The 18,758-nt window shown below is 48.6% G+C and overlaps 1 protein-coding gene across 2 annotated transcripts in view; it reads right to left on the bottom strand.

Moving 5' to 3' along the window:
- The window catches only part of SEMA5B (semaphorin 5B), a 118,091-nt gene that overhangs the window by 45,589 nt on the left and 53,744 nt on the right, over window positions 1-18,758 (bottom strand). The window contains exon 2 of one of the 2 annotated variants that reach the window (XM_012808422.2): window positions 5,345-5,496. The exons of the other annotated variant lie outside the window; for it this stretch is intronic. The gene's annotated coding sequence lies outside the window, so the exon portion shown is untranslated. The remainder of the gene's footprint in view (window positions 1-5,344; window positions 5,497-18,758) is intronic. 2 annotated transcript variants of the gene reach the window in all.

The raw sequence follows: 18,758 nt of genomic DNA, 5'->3' as shown, positions 1-18,758 counted from the left end.
AGCTTGAGGCTCTGTCTCAAAAAAAAAAAAAAAAAAAAAAACCATTACCCAGAACTAATGTGGCGCAGGGTAGCCCTTTATGAATCTCATTCATATTAGTTTATTAGTATACATAAAATATTCAACTAGTTACCTAAGTGCCTCTCCCAGGTTTAGCATGTGCTGAGACCTATATGGATGAGGACATGGGGGAGGCCTACAGGACAAAAGCATGGTCCCTACCTTCAAAGAGCTTACAGCTTAAAAAAGGAGAGTAGACATGTCCCCAACAAGCAGAGATAGTGACCCAGGGGCCTAGAATCTGGATGGGGAAGGGGGCACAGAAAGCCTGGGCTTTGCCCTGCCTCAGGGCTGCTTGTCACTGGCACTATGGCAAGGTGTTCTAGGAGTGGGGGAAGGGAGACACAGCACCAGCTGACTTCTGCTATTTGGGGAAACCCTTAGTGACAAAGAAAGCTTTCTCCCAAATCTTTGGCCAGCTTCTCTTGCCTTCTCTTACGCTGAGGCCTCAATTCCCTGCGGGTTCTCGATTGGGGTCACTCTAATGGTGCCTGGAGGCGTGTGGATGCGTGTGCCTGCATGTGGGAGAGAACGCATGCCCAGCAGACACCCCCTTGAGGGCTCCTTGCCGTGTATAGGACTTCCGGGCTCTTTTCCTCAGTGCTGATAGTAGGAGGAGGATTAGCTGAAACTATAGCAGGGATGGTGAAGAAGAGCAGAGAAGAGCAGAGGGCCAAGGCCAGAGCTGCTGGGAGCCCCGCAGTTACAGAGGGATCTCTGCCCTTTGCTTGGGGCAAAGGGTGAGGGAGACAGGGGCAGAGAATGTGTGCATTAGAGATCAGTCCCCCACAGGGCCACCCAATACTTCCCTGCTGCATACCCACTCCAACAGCTGGCTGCCCCACCACCCTACGGGCAGGAGAAGCTGAGTTGCTGAGGACCATCATCCATTTGTCCTTCCACCCAGCATGTGGATGAATGAGGGAGCCCAGCTTTCCTATGGTTTTCAGCCTGCAAAGTGGGTCAAAGCACAGGCAGATCAGCAGGACGCAGATTATGAGAGTGTCCTAAAATGGTCAAGATGCTGGGGAAATGGGTGAGGGAACTGCCATGGGAGGTCTAAGAAGCTGCCTGTGGAAGGTAGAATTTAAATGGGGCCTTGAAGGAAACAGGGTAGCTATCAGGGGTGAAGCATGCTGGGGAGGGGAGGTTCCCCCTTTGGATAACCTGGAGAAAAGGCAGAGGAAGGGGGAGAGGGAGATGATTCTGGAAAGGAAGACCGAGACTAAATCATGGGACCAAGTCACAGCGAGCCTTGAGCACGTACCTGAAGTTTCAGGAGGTTCTCTTCTGCTCCAAAGCAGGGCTTGTTGATAGTTTGGGACAGTGGAAGGAAGAGGTTGGATCTATGCTGTGGGGAGTTGGTGGCAGTGGGTCAGGGGACAGGTAAATTAAAGCAGGCCACTTGTCAGTAGGGCGGCTCTGAGAATTGGATTGGGCAGGTTAAGAGAACCTGGTCTCAAATTGAAAGGACAAAAGTGGGCTGGGTCTCAGCCCCCCTGCACCTTTGTGGAGGACACACCAGCCCAGCTGCAGGGTTCCCCATTAGAGGTAGGGAGAGACTTCAGGGCCAAGTCTGAGTCCATGTCAGAGCAGTGGGATCGTTCGAATTGCTGCCAAGGCGGAGATACTCCTCAGAGCAACCATGAAGAAAAAGGAAGGGTTTAATCATAAAGAAAAAGACAACATATGACCCTGTAAGATGAGGGCATGAATACAAATGGCTGGAGCATATTGACAGAATGCCAGGGAATGTGCTAAGCTACACTCTTTCCCTCGGAGATCTCATGGCAGCTTTGCAAGAAGGCTGAGATGCTGGAGTTAAGTATCATTCCCCGCTGACAGCGAGGAAACAGAGGTTATCAAGGCCCAGCACTTGCTTGAGGCCCCAGCACTAGTTAACAATGGAGCTGGGATTTGAACCACGCCTTGGGCCACTACACTCAGTGTCCTCCCTCGAGGAAAAACTGGCCCCAGCCCTATCGACACATTCCACAGCCCTGGCTCTGCACACTCTCCAAGCAGCCCTCTGAGTTTAATTTGGTTTCCTGAGTTGGCTTCTTTATTAGGGACAGTGCTTTCTGGCTATAAATGATTAAGCTGACTTCCTGCTGCAAATCAGCCTCCTGTGAGTTTGGGCTATGGGAGCCAGTCTGACCAGGTCCTGAGCAGCTCCGGAGAAACAAATTCTGGAGGTTCCACATGGACAGAGCAGAGTCCAGAGCCCAGAGCCCAGAGCCCAGAGCGCTGACAGCCACCTGGCAGCTTCGCCCAGCCCAGACCAGACAGCTGTAGGCCAGGGTTGGGGTGGGGAGAAAGAGATACTTCCTTCATCCCTACCTCAAACTCAAGCCATGAGGACCTTTAGGGAAGGAGGCTCAGGCTGCTCCTTGTCCCTCAGCCCCCTCCCTTTTTGCCTCCATGCAAAGTCTCCATTTGGCTGTCTGCCTATGAGAGAGGGAGAAAAAGAGAATGAAAAGAAAAGGAAATAGAGGGGAAACTAAGAGCAGGAAAGAATGTATTCTGTCTGCGGTTTAGAAGGGAGAGGAAGGCATTGGGGGGCCCACTCTCCCACTTGCACTGGGCCTCAAAACCCATGGCCCAGTGGTGGGCTTCTCTGTGGAGGCCACGAAGGCATCTTCCCACCCACCTATCACTCACCACTTGGGGGGCCAAGCTTAGCCAAACTCGGCACAAAGATAAGATTGAGATGCAGATTCCTTCTTATTGCCCTGAATAGAGCAGATTGGATACGGATTTTCCTCTTTTCTTCCCATTTAGACAGTCTGGGGCCCAGAGGGAAGGTTGGAACCAGATGGGGAAGGGGCAGAGTCCCAGAAAGACTTACCAGCACTTTTCAGTGCTGGCACCTGGGGGGTATGAGAAGCCTCCCCCCAACTCTCATGCCCTTTCTCAGAGGGCAAGTTCATTCCCTGCCTCTGCATTCTGAAATCTTGGCTGGGCTAGGTTGGGTTCTCTCCTACATATTTTCCCAGAAAGCTCCAAGTTGTGCCATCCATGCTTGGCAGTCCTATCCACATCCCTCCAATGGCAACTAAAGCAATGGAGTAAATCAAAGGAAAATGGGATAACAGAAACATTGCCCGGAAGGGCTCTTACAGGTCATATAGTTTAACCATTATAAACTAAGAAACTGAGGCTTGGAGAAGAGTATCTGGCTTGAGATTAGCCAGGGAGCTAGTGGCAGAACTGAAACTGAGTAATAATAACAACAACAAGAAAATTATCAACAATAACAACCACGTTACATATAACAACAACCACATTATGTACAAGGCAATGTCTATGTTCTTTCTATTAAACCATTTAATCTGAACAACAATCCTATGAAGCAGGTACTATGATCAACCCCATTTCATGGATAAGAAAACTGAGGCACAAGCTAGTTAAGTAATTTGCATAAGGTCATTCTGGTAGAAGCTGGATCCAAACCCAGGCAGTTGGGCTCCAGAGCCTCCCTTGCTGCATCTCAGCATACCATGCAGGACTCAGCTGTCTGGGATGTGGCATTAACTGACAGAGCCTGTGAGTAAAGTTCCGGCCACTCCAGGATCATTTGCAGGTAGTGAAGCCTCTAGGCACGGTCTACTGTCTTCTGTGTGTGTGTGATTATGGAGCCTGGCATTGTTCCTATGAACAGAGTTTGTCAACGCAGGTCGGAACTAAGAAGCAGAAAGTAAAGAGAATGTTTACATCCTTGAGAAAACAAATTTGCATAAAGTGAAGGCAGTTTTGTAAAAGACAGGCCTGTGGATGGACCAAGCACGTAAGGAGAGGGCCTAATGTTAGAGGGATAGGGCCATGAGTTAGAACCAGGCCCTCACAGAGGTGCAGTGTGGCTTTATGAGATAAGGGAATAGCATGCCTGGTTCATGCCGTGCACAGAGTAGTATTGCAAGTGGACGCACTAAGGTGGATGCACTAAGGTGATGTAATGATGTTTCCCAAATGTTCTGTAATATTTTATTGTTTGGCAAGGCAAAAGACAACAAAGGAGACTTGCCTACTTTAATTGCTGAAATTAAATGCTAAGGATGTTGCCAAACACAAATCAAGCTTATCTATTCATTAGAGCAACCTCCGTTTCCTCATCCCCATGGGCAGGCTCTCTCCATGGAAACATTTCACTATTAGATATTCAGTTGCTGTATAAAATGAAAGCTGCATTTGAAAACATGCCTCCAGTCCCCAAACAGACTGCAAATCCAGCTAAAGACTGGGGTTTTCTTGGAATCTGGAAGAAATCTGGAATTTCTTTCATTGGAATCTGTACTGGAAATCCAGTCCCCAAACAGACTGCAAATCCAGCTGAAGACTGGGGTTTTCTTGGGATTTCCAGTACAGATTCACTCACTCAGCATAAACCTCTGTGAGGAGGGCCGGCTTCTGCTTACTTTCCTGAGCCAGGTTCCACAACACAACAACAGCAAGGTTCCCTGTAATTCAAAGAGCTCCTAAAGAGATGGCTGGTGGTGATGGTTATACAACAGGATGAATGTACTTAATGCCACTCCACTGCTCACTTAAAAATGGTTAAAATGAGTGGGTGGGAATGTAAAATGGTGTAGCTGTTATGTAAAACAGTATAGTGGTTCTTCAAAAAATTAAACATAGAATTAAGCGTGATCCAGAAATTCCACTTCTGGGTATATAGCTAAAAGAACTGAAAGTCAGATATGGAAGAGATATTCGTAAACCCATGTTCATAGCGTCATTAGTCACAATAGACAAAAAGGGGAAGCAACCCAAGGGTCCAGCAACAGATGAACAAAAAACGTGGTATATACATATAGTAGAATATTATTCAGCTTTATAATGGAAGGAAGTTCTGACATGTGTTACGTGGGTGAACCTTGAGGACATTACTCTAAGTGAAGTATCCAGTAATAAAAAGATAAATACCATATGACTCCATTTATAGGAGGTACCTAGAGTAGTCAAATCCATAGAGACAGGAAGCAGGATGGTGGCTGCCAGGGGCTGAGGAAAGAGAGAGCTATTGTTTAATGGGTGCAGAGTTTCAGTTTTGCAGGATGAAGAGTTCTAGAGAGGGATGGTGGTGAGGGTAGCACAACAGTGTGAGTGCACCTAAGACTACTGAACTGTATACTTCAAAATGATTGAGATGGTCAATTTTAATGTTCTCTAGATGTATATCACAATTCTTTTTAAAAGAATAGCTTCTAAAATACAGTGGGCTGAGGTACCCAGATCATGGGGCTTCCTTCCTGCTCTCCCCTCATGCTCCTCAGAGCACACTTACCCCTGATCAGTGAGTAAAGCAAACTCCCTACCGTCCATCCACACCTTGGCTCTCTGGCTGGGGCATCAGGTGGCCAGTGCCTAGGTGGTGGGCAACAGCAGAAGGCAGGAAGCCACAGGAGATGCAGGCTGGGAACTAGCTGAAACCACTCACTGCCGGGGGAGGACTGTGGTGAGTCGACAGGTGTATGATGAACTAGGCAAAAGAGCCAGGGTGAGGTGTGAGGCCAGGTTGACTGATGGACCATCGTCTGTCCACTGTATCCTGTTGCTGCTTTAACAAATTACTCACAGGTGTGGCTTTAAAAATGCACATTTATTATCTTACAATTCTGTAGGTTAGAAGTCTGACAGAGGTCTCAGTGGGCTAAAATCAAGGAGTTGGCAGGATTGCATTTTTATCTGGAGACTGTGATTATATGGCGCACATTCGTTTGCGTGTATGTGTGTGTGTGGGGGGGTTTCATCCACTGGTCATAACTCCAGCAGCCCTTATTGCAGTCTTTTGTGATAATGTTGGGGTACTTTAGGCTTCAGGAAACAGAATCTTTCTCTCACCTTCTGCCCTGCTTACCCTTGCCCAACATAGGACTCTAATCTGATTATTGGGTCATCAGAACTTCATTCCAGAGAGGGTTCTGCCCCATACCCTGGAAGGAATGCTGCACAGAGAGGCCAGAGGAATTTGGACAAGTCTTGCTAGGTTTCCCTCTCAGTCTATTAGTCTGATTTTTCATTCAACCACATTTCCACTTGGTTGTCAATCACACCTATGTAATGAAGCTTCCATAAAAATCTCAACAGACTCGGTTCTTAGAGCTTCTGGAGAGCTGAATGCATAGAAGCTCCTGGAGGGTGGTGCCCAGGGATGGCATGGAAGCTCTGTCCCCTTCCCATACTCAGCCTGCACATCTCTTTATTTATATCCTTTGTAATATTCTTTATAATAAAGTAGTAAATGTTAAGTAAAGGTTTCCTAGGGTTCTGTGAGCCACTCTAGCAATTAATAGCCCCCAAAGAGGGTTATAGGAACCTCAACTTGAAGCTGGTTGGCCAGAAGTTCAAGAGGCCTAGACCTGTGACTGGTGTCTGATGGATGCAGGGGGGCAGTTTTGGGGACCGAGCCCACAACCTGTGAAATCTGAGGCTATCTCCAGAGAGATAGTGGTGGAATTGAATTAGAGGATGCCCAGCTGGTGATAAGTCTTCTGTGTTGACTTTTATAGTGTGAGAACAGAGGAAAGACAAAGTTTGGCACTTTATCTAAAACAGGGAGAATCCATTTCCTTGCCTTTTCCAGCTTTAGAGGCCACCCACATTCCAGCATTAAAGCCAGAAGCACTGCAGTCTCTGGCCTTTCTTCCACTATTCCCACTCCCTTGGACCACAGCTGGGCAAGGCTTCTGCTTTTAAGGATCCTTGTAATTACCTTGGGCCCACCTAGATAACCCAGGATAATCTCCCCACCTCAAGATCTTTACCTGAATCACATCTGCAAAATCCCCTGTGCAGTATCATAGTCACAGGTTCCAGGGATAAGGACGTGGACATCTTGGGTGGACCATTATTCACACCCACTCTGGGTACTCTCAGATAGCCATTCACGCATGGCCAACATATTTCTGGCATCCAAAGACTCATCTGTGCCTGAATCTCTGAAGAAGGAGGAGCAGTAGCTGGTAGACAGTCCCCAGCAAGGCCACACAGTCTCCAAGAGGAAGCAGCAACTACTGCTGAGGGGACATCAGGGAACTGGCCGTGTGGGAGAGGGGGGAGAGGAAGGAGCAGAGGTGCTCAAATGACAGGCACAGAAAGGGTAACAGTCTGTCCCTTGGGAAAGAGGACAGCCACAGGATGCCTAGGGGAGACTGTCAACTAACAGGTGACCCACACAAAAAGAAATTCATGAACACTGGGACAAGTTATACCAAAGGGTGATTAATTATTATTCACTTCCCAGAAGGATTTTCCAAAGCATTCTTCAAGTAATGAGTTCCACTGTGTTCTTAAAATAGGATTTACACCCAATTCTTCAGTAACACATAAAGGGATGCTTGTAAATCTATGGAAGCGAAGTGAGACCAGTAACATCTGCTGCCTTGCGTTCTGTGCTAGTGGTGGTAGAGGGAGACGGAAAGACCGCCAGCTATGATGGGGGGCTCAGTCTCCACCCCAGGCCCCTCCCTCTGCCCCCAGGAAAATCATCCTATTTAATGCTCACACCAGCCTCACCCTCATTTCACCCACGTACAATCCAAGGATAAAGAGGAGAAGGGAAGGTCACTGACAGCAACAGGTCAGGGCTGGCCCCAGGACTCTCTGACTCCCAAAGCCCTGTTCCTTCTGCCACTCCACAGAGAGAAGAGATTTCTCCCAGTGACAAGTGTGTGTGTTTGTGTTGGTAACAGAAGCTGCATCCCTCCTACAGGTCGTTTCCGGGATGATACTGAAATTTTCACTTATAGACAAAGTTTTTATTTCCAAAGTTATTAGAGATAAGAATTAGAAGAGCCTGAAGAGGTTAAAAAAAAAAAAAAGTACTGTGATGTAAGTGACTGATTTCATGTCACACTGGGGAACCACCTGTAGCAGAGGAGGATGACAGTCAACACCCGGCATCAGAGGGGACAAGCGCTTTGGCGCACTGGACTCCCTTGGCTTTCTGGAAATACTACCTGGGCCTCAAAACAGATAATATAAAGCAGTGGTTCTCAACCTTCCTCATGCCTCCTAATGCCGTGACCCTTTAATACAGTTCCTCATGTTGTGGTGACCCCCAACCATAAAATTATTTTCGTTACTACCTCATAACTGTAATTTTGCTACTGTTATGAATCATAATGTAAATATCTGATATGCAGGATGTATTTTCATTGTTACAAAGGGGTAGCGACCCACAGGTTGAGAACCCCTGATGTAAAGGAAGGCACCATAAAAATATTGGCCTCTGCTTCTACTTCTCTTTTATTACAGTGTCCAGGTTTCTTCCAACCTCTCCATTGATCCTAACTTTCCTTTCTGGTTCTTTCCCCCAAATGTGTGATTCTCCAAGGTTCTGTTCTCAATTCCCCCTTTCCTGACTGGGTGTTTCTGTGTCGTCTCCACCCCTGTCGAGCCCCTCACCCCCTCTCTAGGATTTCCATTTCTACCTCTGCAACAGCTTCCCAGATCTCCAGCCCCCCCTTCTGAACTCCAGACCACCTGGCCATCCACCTCAATCTCACCCAGGCATTGCTATTATAGCCTGCCCCAAATGAGTTTGCCATCTCTCTCCCTGAAACCGCTCCTCCCACATCCCTCATTTTTGTCATTGGTCCTATAATCCTCCCAGGTATTCTGGCTCACATCTCAGCATTCTCAAACTCTCCCTCATCTCTCACACCCAAACCATTGTGCAGTCCTGGCACTGGTGTCGGTATGAACCCCAACCCCAGATGTTCTCAGGGCTGGCAGGTGACAGGACATATGAGCTAAATGGATGGGGTGGGGGCAGGGGACGCTGGGAGGGGCAGCTGCTACCCACCTCTCCCCTTCCCCAGCTGACTCTTGCCTTTCGAGGGTGCAGACCCAGATCTGCCCATTTTTTAAAGAAAACCTATACATCTGGATTTATGTAGCATCTCCTTATTTTTAAATTCTGGCAACCACTTGCATTTTTGAAATCCCTCTGTGCACTAAACAAAACATGTCTGTTTGTGACCTCTGCGCTTCAGTCTCTCTCCCACGGTTCCTTCTCTCCGTTCCCAATGCCAATATACCAGTATGTCCATGCCTCCATCCTGGACAAGGGAACCACCATCTCCCAGGTCACCCTGGCCTGCTTTCTCCCTCTACCCTCTGCTGATCTCAGCCCCACTGGACAAATGTTGAGCTTTTGAGCTTTACACTCAAGGCCCTCCAGAGGGAGGAGAGTGGTGAGGGTGAAAGAGACAGAGAAGTGAAGGCTGCTGCCACTCAGGGTGACAGAGCCATTAATTAACAGAGTTAAACATCTGGTGTTTAATTAACACTCTCCCTTCTCTTTCATTCTCCCTCTCGGTAACTTTCCCAGAGGGGCTCCACAGTGGGTGAAACTGAGCAGAAACCAGAGAGCAGACTCCCGGCTGAGTCGAGAGGGGAAGGAGGAGGCTGGCGTCCCATCCCAAGGTGCCGAAGGGTAAGAGGACAGCAGCGTAGCTCTGTAGCCTCTGAGAGCAGGTTAGGAAGATGCGGGTTGGTGGGTCAGCAGGAGGGGCTGGGATTAATCCTGAAGTTTCTTAGGCAGGAGCTAGGGGAAGAAGCTCAGTCCCTAGAATTGCAGCATGAAGTATCCGCCTCTCCTTGACGCTTATGCTGTTGGTTGCCTCCCTTGTATTCATTCCTCCATCATCCTTGACAAGAAACCTCCACACTACCCAGAGTGTCAATGTTCCTGGTCCCAGGTGAGACACTTGCTTTCCCAGCCCCTCTTGAAGTTAGAAGTGCCTATGTCTTTAGTTCTGGCCAATGAGAAATAAGAAGAGGTCCGCCACAAACACTGGGATGGCATTTACTTCCTTAGCAGAGAAGAGACCCAGTGGGCACAAACCCCTTCCCTCCCTCTCCTTCCTGCCTTGCGTGTGAATGTGATGTCTACAGCAGCCATGTTTTAACTATGAGACAAGAGGGTATAAAATACCCTGATGCTGCTGAGCCAGTGAGCAAGACCAACAGCTGTTGTCACTTCCGAACCTCTTAAGTGATTAAAAGGATCTCTAAGTTTAAAGTTATTGTAGGTGGTGTTTTCTGTTATGTGCACCCAAAAGCATTCCTAAGGGATACAATCCCTCCTCTAACACCTCCTCTCTCCAAGGAGGTAAGTGACCACTTGTTTAATTAGAGTGAAGTCAAGAGCAGACACCCTGCTGAGAGCAGGGAATCAGGGTTGGAAACTAGACAGGCCATGGCTACATGAGAGAGGTAGCCCTTCCTGAAGGCCAACCTGGGACACTCCTTTGGAAGTCCCCTCCCACCTCCTCAGTTCCTGAAGTACCTACCTCCTCTCTTATGTGGCACTTAATCAAACCTCCCCATTTGCTCCAAATCTGGCCCCTGGTTAGACAGTAATCATTTTGAGGCAGACACCACCATCCTTTTTAAGCCTCTAGAACTTACCAGTGTCTTGAACAAAAACCTAACAGTGTCTTGGGCACTGAAGATGGTTGATAAATGTTTTCATCTGAGGTTCATGCTTTGGAGGGTGCTAAGAGGTTGATAACTTAAAGAGTTGTTCTGAAAAGAGCTCTCCTAGAAAAGAACAGATGTCTGTAGTACTGCCTGAAATTTTGCTATTAGTCATGGACTATTTGGACTAGCTGAGTCACCTTAAGTAAAACATGTAACCACTTACAACGGTTTTGTATAAGGGGGAATAATAATAACAAAACCTCTTTCACAGTGCCATTGTGAGAATCAAGTTAGTCTGAAAGTTCATTGTAAGCATGTTTATTATAGTAAGCCTTTAAATGCAATTAGTCTTGGAATTATCCCAGCAATTATTCCTTTTTTTTTTGGAGACAGAGTCTCACTCTATTGCTCAGGCTAGAGTACTGTGGTATCTTGGCTCACAGCAACCTCAAACTCTTGGGCTCAAGCAATCCTCTTGCCTCAGCATCCCAAGTAGCTGGGACTACAGGCACCTGCCACAATGCCTGGCTAGTTTTTTTACGTTTAGTAGAGATGGGGGTCTTCCTCTTGCTGGCCTCGAACTCCTGAGCTCAAGTGATTCATTCACTTCAGCCTCCCAGAGTTCTGGGATTATAGGTGTGAGCCACTGCAAGCTGGCCTCTCTTTTGAATATGATTGTGTAGGCTTTCGGGTAGTGAAGAATCTTAGACTACCCCAATTACCCCACAAATGACTTCTCTACTATCTTCAGAAGTAGAAGTGAGGAACTTCTTAAGTTTAATTAAAGTGGCATTTCAGAGGGAAGAGGCAAGCAGGTGGAGCAGGTGCTTTTGGTGCCCTATTGAGATCCCTATTCTTGGGCCAGGGCACCCATCCTCCAGCTGCTGCCAGAAGTGGCTGCCAATGGCTCATACCTCAACCTCCTCCAGAGGCCTGCCCTTAGCTTAGGGCAGTCCCCTGTAGACTGAAACCCTCGGCCCCGACTCCATGGCCCTGGGAAATCACTGACTGATGAAGAGTATAGACGGCCAGCACCCATGTCTCCTGGTGCAACAAATTCATGCTCCAGGCTCCTTCCTCTGCCCTATCCTGCCTCTGCGTGAAGGCACTGCCTAGTTAGTTGCTTGCTCAAGAATCTCAGCTCAGGCTCTGCTTCTGCTGTACCTGACCTAAGATAGGCCCTTAGGGGGACTTTGCAAAGGAAGACTGAGGAGGAGGTAGGGGAAGAAGCTGGCTGGTGTCAAGACCACACTCCACACACTTACTTCTCAGTTGGCTGCCCTCTTGCTCAACCTGGGTGCAAGGGAGACCATGCACCCAGGCCTAGCCCCCAACCTGCCCAAGGGCTACAGCCTTAACCAGAGCTGGCATCTATATCTCCATCCTCCATGCTCTCCTGACCACCTTAACTGCCCCCCCCCTAAGAATAGATGTGACCCTCTCCACCGCCCAGAAACATTTTCCCAGAAAACCATAAATCCAAAAATCAATGGGTCTCTGTGTCACCAGATTATCAGGATGGGCCCTCAGGAACGTTTAGCTCATAGACTCAAAGTATTAGCGTAGGAAGCGCCTTGGGAGACAGCGTAACGCCAGTTCTCAGTTTAATTTGGATTATACTTCTGCATCCGCATCGTGCCCCTCCCTCTTGTTATAATTGTGGTAATTACGGTCCACTTTATTCTCCTCTAAAGCATTTACACAGCTGGACAGAGCTGGAAATGCTCGGAAACTAATCCCCCACCCCGGGCTCTTTTGTTGGGGCTGGCCTCCAGAGGCAGAGAGGGCTGGTGGTCCTGGGGTGACCTAGTGGTGGGCTGGGATGTTATGTGCCGGGAATGCACAACACTTCAAACCAAATACGGAAGCTCAACCAGCAGGACCTGCCTGCTGGCTTTAGGAATTAGAAAACTGTCCACCTTGCTCTTATTCCCTGCTGGGCCAGGTGGCTCTTTGTGTCCCCCCACACACCCCGTGTTGTGCCTCTTAGTTTGGATGGGTGGGAGGAGCAGCAGTTTGCACTATTACCTACCCTATCCCAACCCCCTCCCACACACAACACAGTTGGAAACACCGTCTTTGTATGAACAGAATGGGGCAATCAGGTCAGCTCATTTCTCCCTATGGTAACAAAGCCTGTATGGGCATCTGAGGTCATCCTGACCATCCTCCAGTCAAGATGGCTCCTCCCTCAGTCCAGGGTTGCTGGATTTGGGGAGGGGAGGGGTCCTTCGGTGGGGGGAGGGGAGGTCATCTCTTTGTGACCGCAGCAGTGTCTGGTACTGGTCACCATCAGAACATTCTTGCATCTTTTTCTGCTACATGAGTCAACATTTTCCAAGGGCCCAATAAATACGATAGGTCGCAAGTCTTAGGCAGGTCACTCTTTGGGGAACCTCTCTTTTGAGTTTTCAAAAATGCCTTTGGTCATTTTTTAATGCTTACCTTTATAAATGTAAGCATTAATTATTCCTCATCTCCAATTTGCCAAATCTCCAGATATCAGGTCTCTTGGTGAAAATACATGGTCTCTATGCTCTAATAATTTTAATTATATCTAAGCTTCATTGTGTTCTCTATTCTGACAGTGTGCTAATTGTTTTACAAATGTGATCTCATCTTAGCCTCACATATGCCTGTAAAACTGGTGTTATTTCCTTTTTATAGACAAGGAAACTGAGGCCGGGGAGGTTGAGTGTCTTGCCCAGAGTCACACAGGAAGTAGCAGAGCCAGGATCTGCCCTCAGGTCTGTTCCATGCCAAAGTCTGAGCTCTCAGCCAGCCCTTCTCCCACCTCTCCACGGGGGTGCTTTGAGACAGCTTCCCCAGGAACTAAGGTGAGGGGTCCCAGTGCTCTCCCCAGGCTGTGGGATATAGAGAAGAGAAGCCTCCCAGGTCTCCATACCCACAGCTGAGGCCAGCTCAGTTCCTCTCCCACTCCTAGAGCTTCTTCCCTGCATGCTGTTCCAAGCTGAATCTGGATCCATTTTATTTATCTCTCCTGGTCAGAATGGCTGCTGCTGCCAGGGCCAGAGGTCATGATTCTCCATTCCAGCTTCTCCAAAGAGACCTCTCAGCTCCACTCCCATTCTGATGCACCCTGCAGACATCACAGCTCTGGGGTCCTCCCAGCCTTCCTGGCATCCACCTTCACTGATAACTCCATGCCCTGCTCACTGCTGCGGGTGTTGGAGTCACTGGCCCCTTCTGCTCTTCTGGGCTCTCAGGGAGACTTTTCTCACAAGAAAAGTCAATGCTCATTAGCTGTGCCAACGGCGAGGGTGGCAGAGAGCAGCAAGGCAGATAATCTGAGGTAGTGGGGAATGTAAGAATCATCTCTATTTGGCTCTGAGAGGTATTTTTGGACTTACAGTTGAATGTGGGTGTGTGTTATGTGCTGGGAATTCACAGCACTTCAAACCAAATACTGAAGCTCAACCAGCAGGACCTGACTGCTGCTTTCAGGAATTAGAAAACTGTCCACCCTGTTCCGATTTCCCGCCAGGCCTGGCGGCTCTGTCTCTCAGGCCGGCATTCAGGATAAGCTGAAGAAGAGTTGCTCCCTCTCCAGAGCTCAGACATACACTGGCCCCTGAACTAAAGCCTGGGCTGCAAATACAGATGCCCCCAGGGCTGGGCAGCCAGATGAGGCAGCTGGTGTAACACAAAGGGGAGGGGCAAAATAAAGCCCATGGACTCTTCGGGAAGGCCCCGCCAATTCTCAGGGGCAGCTGCTACGCATCGCCAGCTGATGACAGAAGCCAGAGAAAACACATCTGTGAAAGAATTTGGCCCACTGACAACTCCTTCACAATCTCCAGCCTCGTTGTTCTCACACTAGTGCACAGCAGAATCTCATGGAGAGCTTGTCACAACAGATTGTTGGGCCCCTTCCCCAGAGATTCTGGTTCAGTAGATAGATCTGGGATGGAGCCCAAGATTTCGCATTTCTAACAAGTTCCCAGGTGATGCTGATACTGATAGTCTAGGGACCACACTTTGAGAACTTCTGTTATAGCCAGGCAGCTATAGAATAGGGGAATTTCATACTTCCTTACTTTTAATAATCGCTATCCTGTTTTCAGAAGGTGTCAATTCAAGAAGTAATCATGTCCTTGAAATGTGGAAAGTCAGATATACTCAGAAGAAAAGACAGAGCATATATTTATTAAATGTCACATATGCATCAGAAGTTTTCGTGAAAAATATCTCATTTCATCATCATGGCCTCCTGCACAGCAGGTATTTTTACCCTTACTTTACTGCTGAGGGTCTAAAGCACAATGTTAATGACTTGCCCAAGGTCACACAGCTAGGAAGTGACAGTTCTGGGACTGAAATCCACAATCAGCCTTAGTCCAGTGCCCATGCTTTCCCAAGCCATCAAAGTCCACAGAGAACAGGGCCCCTCTGCAAAATATACCCTTTTTCTGGATATATTCTGGTGAAGCAGAATAGCCTTTTCTTCAGGGAGCCCTTCTAAGTTTGTCTATCAGGGGCAACTCTCCCAGGAAAGGCCTTCCAAAGGAAGTATCAACCATGACCTTGTCTTTGCACCACCCAGTGGCCTATAAATCCCAGAAGACAGGATGGGCTGACCGTGGGACAGCATAATGCCCTAGAAATGTCATGCTTGAAGAAGTCACTTCTGAACAAAGCACCTTAGTCCTTGGAAATATGTCAGAGCAAGATGGGAGAATTTTCTGGTTAATGTCTGCAAACTCGTAAGGGCAGAAACCATGTCTGTTTTGCTCAGTGCTATATCCCTGGCTTCTAACCCAACACCTGACAGATAGTAGACACTGAATTATTCGTTGAATGAGAGAATGACTGAATGGTGGAACAAAGGGTAGGAAATCTTTGCTCTTAGCCAAAGGGACTTTGGATAATGTGCCCACTCATGGTTGAAAGTTTAGACACTCATAAAGCAACCAGCCTTGAGAAGGGAGATGTGGCAGGTGATAATTCTACTCAAGGTAATTGATTAGAAATGTTTTCCAAATCCATTAGGGGATGGGAAGCAAAGCTATTAACATGTCTGCCAAAAGCTGGCAAGAATAAGGTCTTGTTCACCTCTGAATCCCCAGCCCTGGTGTTTTTTGAATGACTAAATATGAATCTCCCATCCTGAACGCCCAAAGGGAATGTGTTCACACACTTGTTACTGGGTGAGTGGTGGCATCCTCTGCCCAGAAAGCCTTCCCCCCAGGCTTTCAGGAAGGCAGATGGGACATGGCATGGGTAGCCCAGGTGCTGGCCCCGATGCAGCCACCGCTGAACTAGTCAGCAAATGCAGTCCCAGCAGAACAGAGGCAGGCACCGTGCTCTTAATCGTTGGCCCCTGCTGTCTCCCTTCTCTTTGAAAGAGAGACAATAATGACAGCAACAACAATAGCAGTACAGCAACTGCTTTACAGGCTCGCCATGATGCTGAAGTGCTGAGAAGGCACCGAGAAAGTAAATGCTTAAAAATTCTTACGGATGGAATGAATCCCCTGATAGACCCACTGTAGCAGGGTCACTTCTCCAATCCAGAGAGGTTTACACAGAGTTCCTCACTGCTCCAGGTAGAAAGTTCCTCTACTTTCTGACTGGTTTTCCTCCTGCAACACAAACCCTCTTACTCCACTATCCATGGCTGACAATTGGTGGAATTTTTCTATCATACTGGCCTCCCAGCCTTTGCAGGAAACCAGCAGGAACAAACTTTTTGGAGTTATGCACTCATGTTGTGGGGAGTGCGCATTGACTTAACTTATGACCCAAATCAACACGACTCACCCACATGGGAACATGAATGGCTTTGCTGCTCATGCGTCAAGCATGCCAGCCTCTATCCCTAGCATCTGAAGGCACACTCTGGATCTCTCCCCTCATCCAGTTACATATGTGCAAAACTCAGTCTGGACAAGTCATCTCCAGAATTTGAGTCAAATAAAAGTTGTTGTTGGACTACACGCTATTTTGCATTATCTGTGCTACGGTTCGACTTTATCCAGGTCTTTATATAAGGCACCAGCTCCAGATGATTCTACAGATGCTATTGGGCCTGCGCTAAGGAGAGAGACCCCCATTCAAGTCAGTAAGAGCAGGTGGGATGCTGGGACAGGTGCAGCGGAGGTGAGCAGCAGAAAGGTAGCATCAGGAATCACATATATCCCCTGCATGTGGATGGTTCTTGCTGCTCTTCACAGACAGGCCAAGCTGCCATCACTCCCATTTAAGAGATGAGAAGTCAGAGGCCCTGAGAGCAGCTACGACCCCAGTGCTCAGAGCAGGCAGTTAGCCTAGCTCTGCCCTCCCTCTCCAGGCTCCCAGACGGATGCTCCTTTAGTCTCCAAGTCAAGCCTTGAGGCCTCATACTGGATAAGGCTCTGAGCCACTTGGGGCTGGGAGAGACCCTACTGACTCAGGACAGGTAGTTCACAATGTTGAATTACATACATCATTTTGGAAATCTAAGAGCTAGAAATGATTAGATCCCAATGTCCCTAGAAAAATCACTCTTAATACCCTCTTTGGGGACTCAGCAGTATTGAGTCTGGGGCAGGAGAAAGAAGTGATGGACATGTGTCCCAGTCTGGGGCCCTTATTCCATCCAGCTGCATTCAGGTTACATTTACATCCTTCCTTCCTTTCTACTCCCAGATTCCTAGTCAGAGGTGCCAAGCGGGGTGACCTAAAGCCAGTGAGCTGCTAACCCAGAGAACACAGGCTGGTCCCAGTCAGCTTCTGTGATGTGATCAGACAAGAGCAAAGCCCCACCACCTGTGCTGCAAGGTGTATCCCCTTCTCCACTCCCAGCCAGGCAGACTGCGGCAGGTGATGAAGTCTGCTCCCTTTCCCCTTTTAGACAGAAAAAAAGAAAAGGAGTGAGGAGGGGGGTTATACGGACAGGGACTAGAAGGAATGAATAAACTAAAGACAGTTCATCTGTTAAGGTTGGGAAATGAGGTTTTGTTCTTTTTAGTTTATGCCATTGCTGTTACGATGGTGTTTGTGCAATAAATAGTGAAGGGGTAAGCAACTGGGGTCTGTGCCGGAGCCACATGATGCTGCAAACTTGGCAGGCTGCAAATTCCCAGGGAGGAGAGCCAGTGTGGAGCCCAGGACAGAGGTGTCAGGAGAAGTTGGGAAGGAATTCCTTAAATCCCTCTAAGATTTCTTCCCAGAGGGCTGTGAGTATTCCTCACCAGACTCAATTCCTGGTCATCTGGGTCCTGCCAGCTCAGATCCTGAACTTCCAGAACATAATTGTGTTCCAGCTCACCAGGGCAAGGCCTCAGGCCGGCTGGGAGCAGGCCACCAGTTCCCCGAATGCACACCCTGCCAGTGCCCAGATCCATCTGGAGAGCAAATGGTTGGCTGAGGGGAGCCGAGAGAAAGAGCTCCGGCACACCAGCCCCCATCTGCTTCCACAAGTGACACGTGCTGTCGCCAGGGAGGGAGAAGGCTGCAGGTGGTTGGCTGAAGAGGGGAGGAGGCTGGGAGAAAGAACAGGGCTCAACACAAACCCACTGTCCAGCACCAGCCAGAAGCCTTTCTGGGCACTGCTCCCAGCCCCACTCCCCTTGCCGGGTATACCTTCTCTGTCCTGCTCAGATAGGTGAAAGACAGGTCTGAGTGACCGCCAGGCCTGAGACTGTATCAACACTGTCCCAAACACCTCCCAAAACATGTAAACATACACGTGGGTCCACACCCACCTATGCATACCCCTAAGATCCAGTCAGTTCCATGAAGCTTCTCCTGCAGGTGCAGAAATGCAGCCTCACTGCCCGCCAGCCCTCAGCACCTACAAGACAGCTGACTGGTCCTTCTGGGTTTGGGGGGTGGGGGAGGGCAAGGCCTGAGGACCTCTCAGGTGGGCAGTATCTAGGAGTTAGCAGGCCATGGGGATCAGTGGGGAGCAACACAGAGGGCTCCAGCCCTGGGCCAGGAGATGGGGAGAGGGGAGGGGTCTATAAGAGAAGTACAGCGAGCCCTTTCTGAGCCTGTATAAAAGCAGCCCTTCTCAGAGATGGGAAGATGGTCAAGGACTGACAAAGCCCTGCCAGTGCTTCATGAATGTCTCTCTTTAAACTGGCCATTGGCAACAAAGCCCCTCAAGCTCCACATTCATGGAGCCCAGTTGTAATAAGAATACTAGCTAACAGGCTCACTATTTGTAGGACCTTGTGACTCACCCTGCAGGCCCAACCCCACTCCCAGCTCTCCTTTTCCCTAATGGAACCAGAATAGAGTGGCTGGTGGAGGCCAGTTGGAAGAGC

Source organism: Otolemur garnettii, unplaced genomic scaffold (assembly GCF_000181295.1).
Source record: "Otolemur garnettii isolate 467f Iridium unplaced genomic scaffold, OtoGar3 scaffold00089, whole genome shotgun sequence".
Lineage (NCBI taxonomy): Eukaryota > Metazoa > Chordata > Mammalia > Primates > Galagidae > Otolemur > Otolemur garnettii.
This window is presented reverse-complemented; position numbering and strand designations above follow the sequence as displayed.